Raw genomic sequence first — 10,691 nt, 5'->3', positions numbered from 1 at the left:
TTTCCGAAAATTCGATGTGGTTCTTTTTCTATTCCAATATAAGAACAAAAATATCATAAGATGGACGAGTAAATTACGAAATTATCCTAACGTGGAACTGTAACATGGGCACAAGCCAATTGGCGAGATACGAAATGATCATAACGTGGAACCGTAACATGGGTACAAGCCAATTGGCGAGATTCGAAATTATCCCAACGTGGAACCGTAACATGGGCACAAGCCAATTGGCGAGAAAATTCACCATACATAATTTGTAAATATACAGGCGGACCAAAGGGCCTTTTAATCTTTCTTTTACGGGCAAAGCCGTGCGGGTACCACTAGTTCGAAATAAAACGATTCTTCTATTATTTGCTCTCCCCCGAAAATAAAAGCGAATTAAATGCGAGAAGCACACGCCCAGACGATATCACTCCATCGAAGCGGAAAAGAACGAAATGAGATGAAAGAATAAAAAAAATAAATCCTTCTCCCAGTGTCCATTTCGAGATCGTAATGACCGTAGAGCGGTCATTTGTGATTCTCCAATGACACGCCAGGTGGCGGGCCCATATATTAATCAGATTCGCTCGAGTGGCTTCCATTGATCCAAGAGGGTCGACTGAAAATGAAATTTCGATTAAATCAATTGGATTAAAAAGTTTTTGGATGCGATGGGTCAATTTTCGGATCTGTGCTGTGAAATCTTTTTATTTAAAACCAGCGGTATCCGCACGGCTTTGCCCGTAGTATAAAATTAAAGGGTCTAAAAGGTCTCTTAACCTTCAAAATTTTCGATTTTCTGGAAAAAATATATGTTATGCATAATTTAATTCTGAACAATTTGATACCTTATTTATTACCATACGCAAAAAACTTTTCAAGTTATCGTGAAAATGTTTATACTTTTCCCATAGAGATTTATGTTAAGAGCAGCTGTTTAAGCCTCTCTTTTTCTCAAGTGCCGGTTTCTCGTTTTGCGCGCATGATATCTTCGAAAGTTTCTTATGTATTTCCGTAAAACTTTTCATGCGTGTTTGCCTGGCTTATTTTTATGATCTGAACCTACATTTTAACTAAAAATAAAAGTTAATATTAAAGAAAAATAAATATTTCCCCCCAAAATTTTGACATTAACTTATAAAATTTCAAAAAAGAATTAAATCATTTAAAAAAACAAATGAATTTAGGTTCAGATCATAAAAATAAACCGAAAAAGCATGCACAAAAAGTTTTACGGAAATATATAAGAAACTTTTTGAGATATCATGCGCGCAAAACGAGAAAACCGAAGAAACCGGTAACTGAGAAAAAGAGGTTTAAACAGCTGCTATTAACATAAATCTCTATGGGGAAAGTATAAACATTTTCACGATAACTTGAAAAGTTTTTTGCGTATGGTAATAAATAAGGTATCAAATTGTTCATAATTAAATTAGGCATAACATATATTTTTTCCAGAAAATTGAAAATTTTGAAGGTTAAGGATCCTTAGACCCCTTAAAAAGATCATTTGGGGTTCGCCTAGATATTTACAAATAAAGGATGATACATTTCTCCACAACTTGCTAGGTTCATTTGGTCATCCATGTTGTGATAATTTGCTCGGTAAAATGTTCCTGAGATTGGAATAGAAAAAGACCAAAATCGAATTTTCGAGAAATCGCTTCGAATAGCACATCCCCATGCTACAAACTAATTCTGTGCCAAAAATTATGAAAATCGGCAGAACAGTTTAGACGCTATACGTGTCACAGACCTCTTGACATCCAGACAGTGATCCAGACTTTCAACTTTATTATTAGTAACTAAAGGTATCCGCACGGCTTTGCCCGTAATAGAAAAATTAAAAGGTCTTTTGGTTCATTTGTATATTTACAAATAATGTATCGTGAATTTTCTCGCCAGTCGGCTTGTACCCATCTTACGGTTCCACGTTGTGATAATTTCGTATCTCGCCAATTGGCTTGTGCCCATGTTACGGTTCCACGTTATGATAATTTCGTAATTTACTCGTCCATCTCATGACAGTTTTGTTCATAAAATTGGAATAAAAAAAGAACCACATCGAATTTTCGAAAAATCGCTTCGAGGTGCACACCCCGTGCTACAAACTAACTTTGTGCCAAATTTCATGAAAATCGGCCGAAAGGTCTAGGCGCTATGCGCGTCACAGAGATCCAAACATCCATACAGAGAGACTTTCAGGTTTGTTATTTAAAAAGAAAAGAAAAGAAGAAAGATAAAGAAGTAAAGAAAAGAAAGATAAAGAAAGAAAATTTTCAGAACAAAATCTTTCCCATTTTATTAAATTTCTGTGAAAAATGGGCTTAAAATTGGAATAGAAGAAGAACAAAATCGAATTTTCGAAACATCGCTTCGAGGTGCACACCCCCATGCTACAAACTAACTTTGTGCCAAATTTCATGAAAATCGGCCGAAAGGTCTAGGCGCTATGCGCGTCACAGAGATCCAGACATCCTCCGGACAGACTTTCAGCTTTATTATTAGTAAAAGACTTAAAAAAGTAACTTAAATTTCTCTTTTAATCAATTAAATTTTGGCTCTGTTTTTCTACACGTTCGTTCATGAAACTAGGGGTGGGAAGTCACGGTTACCTTCCAAAAAATTTCCCATTCGGCAAATTTTGTCTGACGATTTGGTAAAACTGCCATCATGCCCAATATGTAAGATTTTTGCAGATGATATCATTGCTTAAAAATCTTTTATGTTATCAGTATAAAATGAGCAATTTAAAATTCGAATCGAATTAAAACTAAAAATATGCTTGTTGAATTTTATTTTTGAACTAGTGGTACCCGCACGGCTTTGCACCTAATAGAAAAAATCAAAAGGTCTTTTGGTTCACCTGTATATTTACAAATAATGTATGGTGAATTTTCTCGCCAGTTGGCTTGTACCCATCTTACGGTTCCACGTTATGATAATTTCGTATCTCTCCAATTGGCTTGTGCCCATGTTACGGTTCCACGTTATGATAATTTCGTAATTTACTCGTCCATCTTATGATATTTTTGTTCTTAAAATTGGAATATAAAAAGAACAAAATCGAATTTTCGAAAAATCACTTCGAGGTGCACACCCCCATGCTACATACTAACTTTGTGTCAAATTTCATGAAAATCGGCCGAACGGTTTAGGCGCTATGCGCGTCACAGACATCCTACAGACATCCAGACATCCTCCTGACAGAGAGACTTTCAGCTTTATTATTAGTAAAGATGAAATTCAAATCGTTGGTTGATGTTCAAAATTAATTACGTAAGCAACCCTTGCTTACGTAAAATTATATGTCTTATCTCAGTGGAAATATTAAAGAGTGCTAATTATACAAATAAATCATTTTATTTGATTAATTACAGATTAGTAGTGTTGAAAAAATATTCAATATTATATCGGTTAAATTTTTAAATGCGAACCAATTTTTAAAAAGTCAGTTCAAGGTAGCTAAACAGTTTATTTGGTACTAGCTGCGTTACCCGGCTTTGCCCGGCCCACCTTGAAAATAAAAATTGTATCAAGTGACGTGTTCAACAATCAGACGTAAAAAATATATAAATTAAAAAAAACATCATGTTTTCCTTTCCAAACAATGACGACAGATATTAAAATACTTTTAAGAAATTAAATCCAGAAAGATAGATTTAAAATACATAACCATGGAAACACAAAATAAAATAAGTTTAAGGAATTAAAATGCGAAAGAAAATGGTTCACCATTTGAACGGAATCGAGATTTCTTAAACTTGATTTAAAAAGGCTTGTAACTTTTTTTCCTTTCGAGATAAAAACTTATTTTTTCGACTAAAGGTCGAGTTAGATCTGGAGTTAAAAAGGTCGCTTTTTCGAATGGCGTCAAAAAGAAAGCTGTGGGACAATTCCTTCGCTTTTTATTGATTTATTTAATGAGGAAAGTAGTGCCTAAATTTCAGCTAAGCCTTAAAAAATTCGAGCTAGAATCGTAAAAAACTCCCGCCGCAATTAGGTTCGAGCATTGGAACAAATTGCGTAGAACGCGGAAAATTCTTCCCTTTCCAACGAGAGATAATATTACTATTTGTGAGCAATTTTTCACCCCCATATTCGGGAATTTATGTGAAAATTGGGCCTAAATTGGAATAAAAAAAGAACTATTTATCGAACTGTTTTCAAACTGGTCTGCAAACCTTCTCAGGAATTAAAGGAACAAACGGTGAAAATTTCAGCGCAATAGGCCGGGTAGTTCTCGAGTTTTGCGAGTTCAAACACACAGACGCTTTTTGGAGCCTTTATTTTATACTATGTAGAGATAATTTTTCTAGATGTATTTTACTGTGCATATGCAAATTTATGCATTTATACTTTTCTTGTGGCAACGCCTCTTGGATTGCAGTTTTATACTGCGGTCTCTGGGGCGAGCGACAGAAACTGTAAGACTGCGGCGGCATGATGTATACAGTATAATTGTTCTTCAATAAACTAAGTAAAACTAAAATTTTGTCAGCCTCAACTAGTTCTCAAAATAAGTTATACAGTCCACTAACCAGCGACCAACACTAGGTAAAATGTTAGCTAACTTAAATTTACAACTGTTAAAAGCATTAAAACTTTCAAATCGTGCAGGAAATAAGTTAAAATCTAAACAACGTTTTCTTTTCTTTAAATTATTTGAAAATTCCCGAGAATTTTCAAACTTTCCTTCCCAAAATTCCCAGTTTATTCCCGGGAATAAACCCGGTTTTTCCCTCTCCTTTCAACTCTAATTTCCGAACACCCTGTGTTATTGAAAGTTTTTTTTTTCTTGTTATGTTTTGTTCAAAAAAATCGTTTTTATTGATTATCCTAAAAGCACATTTTTCTAAAGATTCATCTTTTACAGCTGTTGCGAGTTTCCATTCTGCTCCGCATGTTGTTTTTTCATTCATCAGTATATTATTGCAACAAAAACCGTTTTACAGAGACACTGGTGTTTCGGGTGATTGGAATTTTATAACTTCTGCCGCTTGTGTTGGTCGTTTCACTCCCTTTGAATCCTTAACCCCTTCAGACCTGGTGTCCGGTATACCGGACAACCACTTTAAACACCTGCTAATCATTTAATAATTGATTTAATTAGTTGATTTTTTTTGTAGTTGGCTCTTTACATTCTGCTTATTATAATCTGTGAATTAATTTTTCGTTTTGGGATTGACACACTGATATATAAGGATTGAGAGATAGAGAGTGGCTCATTTTTCCAACCATGGATTTTTATCTGAAAAGCGAGTTTTTTTTTCCTGATTTTTTTAAAAATATATAATCTTTAATTAATCGTTTCAAATGCTTATATTATGTTTTATAATAGGGAAGTTTTCGATTTTTCAATTTTATTTTTACATGATAGAGTAACATGTATGAACATCATAGGTGAAAAAATTTTTGCGATACGATAAGTAGTTTTTTTTAAATTAATTTTTAAAGTTCAAGCGCTTGTGACGTCAAATGGAAGTGACGTCATAAGCTCTTCCGATAGGGGAGAAGCCGAAGGTCACGCATTCGACTTCGAAGACGAAACGTAAGAGGCTTATCTCTTCGCATTTAACTCCTCGCGTTTCTGGAACATTAAACCTCTCATCCACTCGGAAATATTCGAATATCATCATTGATGTTACACGAGGAAGATTATTTAGATTGTGCTTTAACGAATCCGGTCTCCATAGTGTGTTCAAAAGGATGATTGAATTTCTAAAAAATAAAAATATCAGCGCGCTCAAAATGTCCGTAGCGAAAACAAAGGATCTTCGGCGGAAGGCTGCCCATTCGCGCCCTGTGACGTAGGCTCGTGACGTTTCAGGAGAGCGCACTTTTGCGCGAGGATTTTTAAAAATTCATTAAAAATCAACCACGGTGTTTTAAAATTCGGCGATGGTGAATTTTTTAGTTTTGAGGGCCAATTAACAATATCCAATAGCCAAAATATGAACATTTAATAGGTTGCGATTCCCTATTGTTTGTAGAACATTTTATAATAAAGTTTGTTCGGTATTTTATCGTTTTTGTATGTGAAATATTGATTTCAAAAATATAAGTCCGGAATATTGGACGTGCCATAACTCTTTTAATTTTTCTCCTACAAACTCAAAATTGTTTCTATAAGACACCCTTTACCATAGTACACTGTGTACCAAATATCAACATTTTGGATCAAATATTTCATAATTCCGACTGAAGAGGTTAATGCAGCTTGACATCAGTGGCGTAGCTAGGGAGGGGCGGAGGTGGCGTTCCTCCCCGGGGGCATGTTTTTGGGGGCGGTGATTCAGCATCTTTGATGTTTAAAAAAAAAAACCCAAAAATGAAATAATTCCTTTATCATACTGGAGGCTCAGAAAAAAAAAATAGTTTGAATTTTGACATTTTTAATTCAAATTATGTTTTTCGCAATCACGAGTGTGTGTGTATATGTAAGCGTGTGTGTTTGTGTGTGGAGGGTATGTGTGTGTGTGTAGGCATGTGTGTTTGTGTCTGTGTGCAGGCATGAGTGTGTGGGTAGTTGTGTGTTTGTGTATAGGGGTATGTGTGTTTGTGTCTGTGTGCTGGCATAAGTGTGTGGGTAGTTGTGTGTATGAATGTGTGTGTGGGGGGGGGGTATGTGTATGTGTGTGTAGGGGTATGTGTGTTTGTGTCTGTGTGCTGGCATAAGTGTGTGTGTATGAATGTGTGTGTGTGTGTAGGCATGTGTGTTTGTGTCTGTGTGCAGGCATGAGTGTGTGGGTAGTTGTGTGTATGTGTGTTTGTGTATAGGGGTATGTGTGTTTGTGTCTGTGTGCTGGCATAAGTGTGTGGGTAGTTGTGTGTATGAATGTGTGTGGGGGGGTATGTGTATGTGCGTGTAGGGGTACGTGTGTTTGTGTCTGTGTGCTGGCATAAGTGTGTGGGTAATTGTGTGTATGAATGTGTGTGTGGAAGGGGTAAGTGTATGTGTGCGTAGGCATATGTGTTTGTGTCTGTGTGCAGGCTTGAATGTGTGGGTATTTGTGTGTATGTGTGTGTGTATGTGTAGGTGTGTATGTGTATGTGTAGGTGTTTGTATGTATGCGTGTGTGTATGTGTTTGTATGTGTGTATGTGTGTGTATGTGTGCGTGTGTAGTTGTGTATGTATGCGCGTGTATGTAGGACATGGATGCAACCTGGAGACGACTTTCGCTATAGGAGCAGCATCGTGAGGACCCGGTCGACGGTGATGGTGCGGAGGATGGCAATGGGAAAATAAAATGATAGCACGCCAAAAACAGTCAAATGAAAGCAATAAGCAATCGTGATTGCTCAAAAAAAAAAAAAAAAGAAAGAAAACCTTCAAAAAGGAAGGTTTTGGTATGACTACGACTACGCTTCTCACTGCTCAAAGTTGAAATATTTCCGAACTGATCCCTTGAACCTTCCTCACGTTCTCTGAGATAGATTTTTAAAACTTAAATTTCGGAAAATATTCTCGAAAGGATCCCGACCTCCTAACCCCACCAGAGGCTAAAACTGACTTCAGTTTTGATGAACCTTCGAAAGAGAAACCCCCTCCCCCCAAATGTTAGTTTTAAATGCGGTTTTGATGTAAATTTAGAATATTTCTCCGGGGTAGGCGCCTGACCCCCCCCCCCTTTTTTTACTTTCTTTTACAAAAAAAAAGAAGTATTGTACATGAAATGCCCTGCCAGCTCAGTCAATTCCAGCCGAGGACTGCAGTTTCGTGCTTATTAGCACTCATCAGCCCGGCATAGGAGTGACTGAGCTGGAGGTGGAAAACCTCTTAAGGAAGCCAAGAGTGCCAAACAAACTGGTAGCTAATACAGAATTAGCACTGACCAGACGAGTGACCGAAGCTTAGGTCACTCGTTGCTTCGGTAGTAAATTGAGAAGAGAAAAAAAAATCAAAACTAGGTGCGATAAGATTTATCGTCAGTAACTAAATACATAAACAAATGAAACAAAAACCCTCACTTGTGACAATGGGTGGCGAGACTCGCTATCTAGCAATCACAAAGACGACTGAGAGAGAAGCGACAAGGCAGGGGTGCCCACAGGGAGAGATTATGCGCCATCAAAATTTATTGAGGATTTTTAATTTTTTATGTATTTAGTTTTTTATTTATTGATTTATTTTTAATTTAAATTACTTATTTTATTTTATTCTGTTTATATTTCACTAGTGGTACCCGCACGGCTTTGCCCGTAATAGAAAAATTAAAAGGTCTTTTGGTTCGCCTGTATATTTACAAATAATGTATGGTGAATTTTCTCGCCAATTGGCTTGTACCCATGTTACGGTTCCACGTTATGATAATTTCGCAATTTACCCGTCCATCTTATATTTTTGTTCTTAAAATTGGAATAGAAAAAGAACCACATCGAATTTTCGAAAAATCGCTTCGAGGTGCACGCCCCCATGCTACAAACTAACTTTGTGCCGAATTTCTTGAAAATCGACCGAACGGTCTAGGCGCTATGCGCGTCACAGACATCCTACAGACATCCAGACATCTAGACATCCAGACATCCTCCGGACAGAGAGACTTTCAGCTTTATTATCAGTAAAGAAGATTATGGAGACTCTGAAAGAGGGGTTTTAGCATAGATGTAAATGTCATAAAAGTAAATGTGAAGCTACTGTATTTAAAAATATATGAGAATGACGATCCGATTACGCAGCATCAATCATCTTATTCAATTTCTTATAAATGTAACTTACTGTATCTAATCTTACCATGCTGTGTTTTATTACTACTACATACTGTACGTACCGTTTTATGTTTATGCCTCTCTCTCCCATTGATCATTGATTTTGTACATCGTAACAGCATTTTATGTTAACTAGCATTCCCGTACCCGGCATTGCTCGGGTAATGGAATTAGCAGGGGTTAACAGTGCTTGGTGCACCTAGTTTCGAAAATCCCCTATAATAATTACTTCTTACCTATAACTTTTTCTAATTTGGGGAGGATCCCGGGGCCCCTGGACTCCTTATATATATATGCCCTTGTCCTTAACCGATCTTTAACTGTTATTAACGATCCTTTTAAAGTATCGATTATCATTGCAAACACAGGTCATCCACATTTTATTGTTATACCTATGTTTAAGCTAGAACTTCTTTGTATACAACATTTTTAGTTTTTTTTCCTGGTGCTAAAATTATTAAGCTGCTTGATGAACTGGCTTTGGAGCAAGCTACATAACATTGGTCGTGTGAAAAAAAGTCCTCTCTTAAATCGATCCCTGCTACTTTTAATGTCTGTCCTTGTGACTTATTGACGGTTATTGCAAAGCAAACTTTAACAGGAAACTGCACTCTTCTAAATTCAAAAGGATATTTCGCCTGTGATGATGTTCTTAAAAACTTCGTTTCTAGTTTTGAAAAAATGAAAGCAAAAGACAGAAACATTAATATTTGACTTCAGGAAAGCCTCGAAGAATCACGTGAGAAACAAAAACAAAATCAAATTTAAAGTTCGCTATCGACCAAAAGTTGAGATGAAGTACTGAATAATGATTTGAATGGAGGAAAGCTTTCGAAAATAAGGGATTTGAATTCAATGACAGGTTTTAATTTCGCAGAAATTAAGGGGTTTTAATTAATTTCTCCCGAACTAATTGGGATTTCGAAAAATCCTTTCTTAGTGGATACTTTCGTAATCATGCGGACATGCCTGCCAAATTTCAAGTCTGAAGCTTCAGCGGTTTCGGCTGTGCGTTGATATATATATATATATATATATATATATATATATATATACGTATATATGTTATCTCAGGACATTGATTTTTATATATTAAGATTTCATTTATTTATTAACTTGTATGTGATTGGCGTAGCACAAAACGTTTTTAATAAAATAATATTAATAATAATAATAATAATAAATAAATAAATATTTTTTTTAAATAAATAAAATAAAAAAAGGGAGCTAAAGTATATAAAAAGGGAAAGAGGGTTGAGAAAAATGGGGGGGGGGAGGGGATTTGCACCATCGAGCTTGGGGGGATATTCCCCCCCCCCTCCCCCCGCGACAAGGTAAGGCAAAGTGAAATCATTCAGCAATCTGTATTGCTCGATACAAAAAAAACATAAATAAATAAATAAATAAATAAAATAAATAAATAATTTGAATTTTGACATCTTGAATTCGAATTATGTTTTTCGCAATCACGAGTGTGTGTATGTAGGCATGTGTGTTTGTGTGTGAGGGTATGTGTGTTTGTGTGTATGTGTGTGTAGGCATATGTGTTTGTGTCTGTGTGCTGGCATAAAAGTGTGGGTAGTTGTGTGTATGAATGTGTGTGTGGGGGGGTATGTGTATGTGTGTGCAGGCATATGTGTTTGTGTCTGTATAAAGGCGTGAATGTGTGGGTATTTGTGTGTATGTGTGTGTATGTGAAGGTGTCTGTATGTATGCGTGTGTGTTTGTGTATGTGTTTGTGTGTGTGTATGTGTTTGTGTGTGTGTGTTTGCAGGCATGTGTGTTTGTTTCTGTGTGCTGGCATAAGTGTGTGGGTAGTTGTGTGTATGAATGTGTTGTGGGGGGTATGTGTATGTGTGTGTAGGCATATGTGTTTGTGTCTGTGTGCAGGCATGAATGTGTGGGCAGTTGTGTGTATGTGTAGGTGTCTGTATGTATGCGTGTGTGTTTGTGCATGTGTGTGTATGTATTTGTGTGTGTGTGTATGTGTGTGTAG

The sequence above is a fragment of the Uloborus diversus genome, unplaced genomic scaffold, assembly GCF_026930045.1.
Source record: "Uloborus diversus isolate 005 unplaced genomic scaffold, Udiv.v.3.1 scaffold_12, whole genome shotgun sequence".
Taxonomy (NCBI): Eukaryota; Metazoa; Arthropoda; class Arachnida; order Araneae; family Uloboridae; genus Uloborus; species Uloborus diversus.
This window is presented reverse-complemented; position numbering follows the sequence as displayed.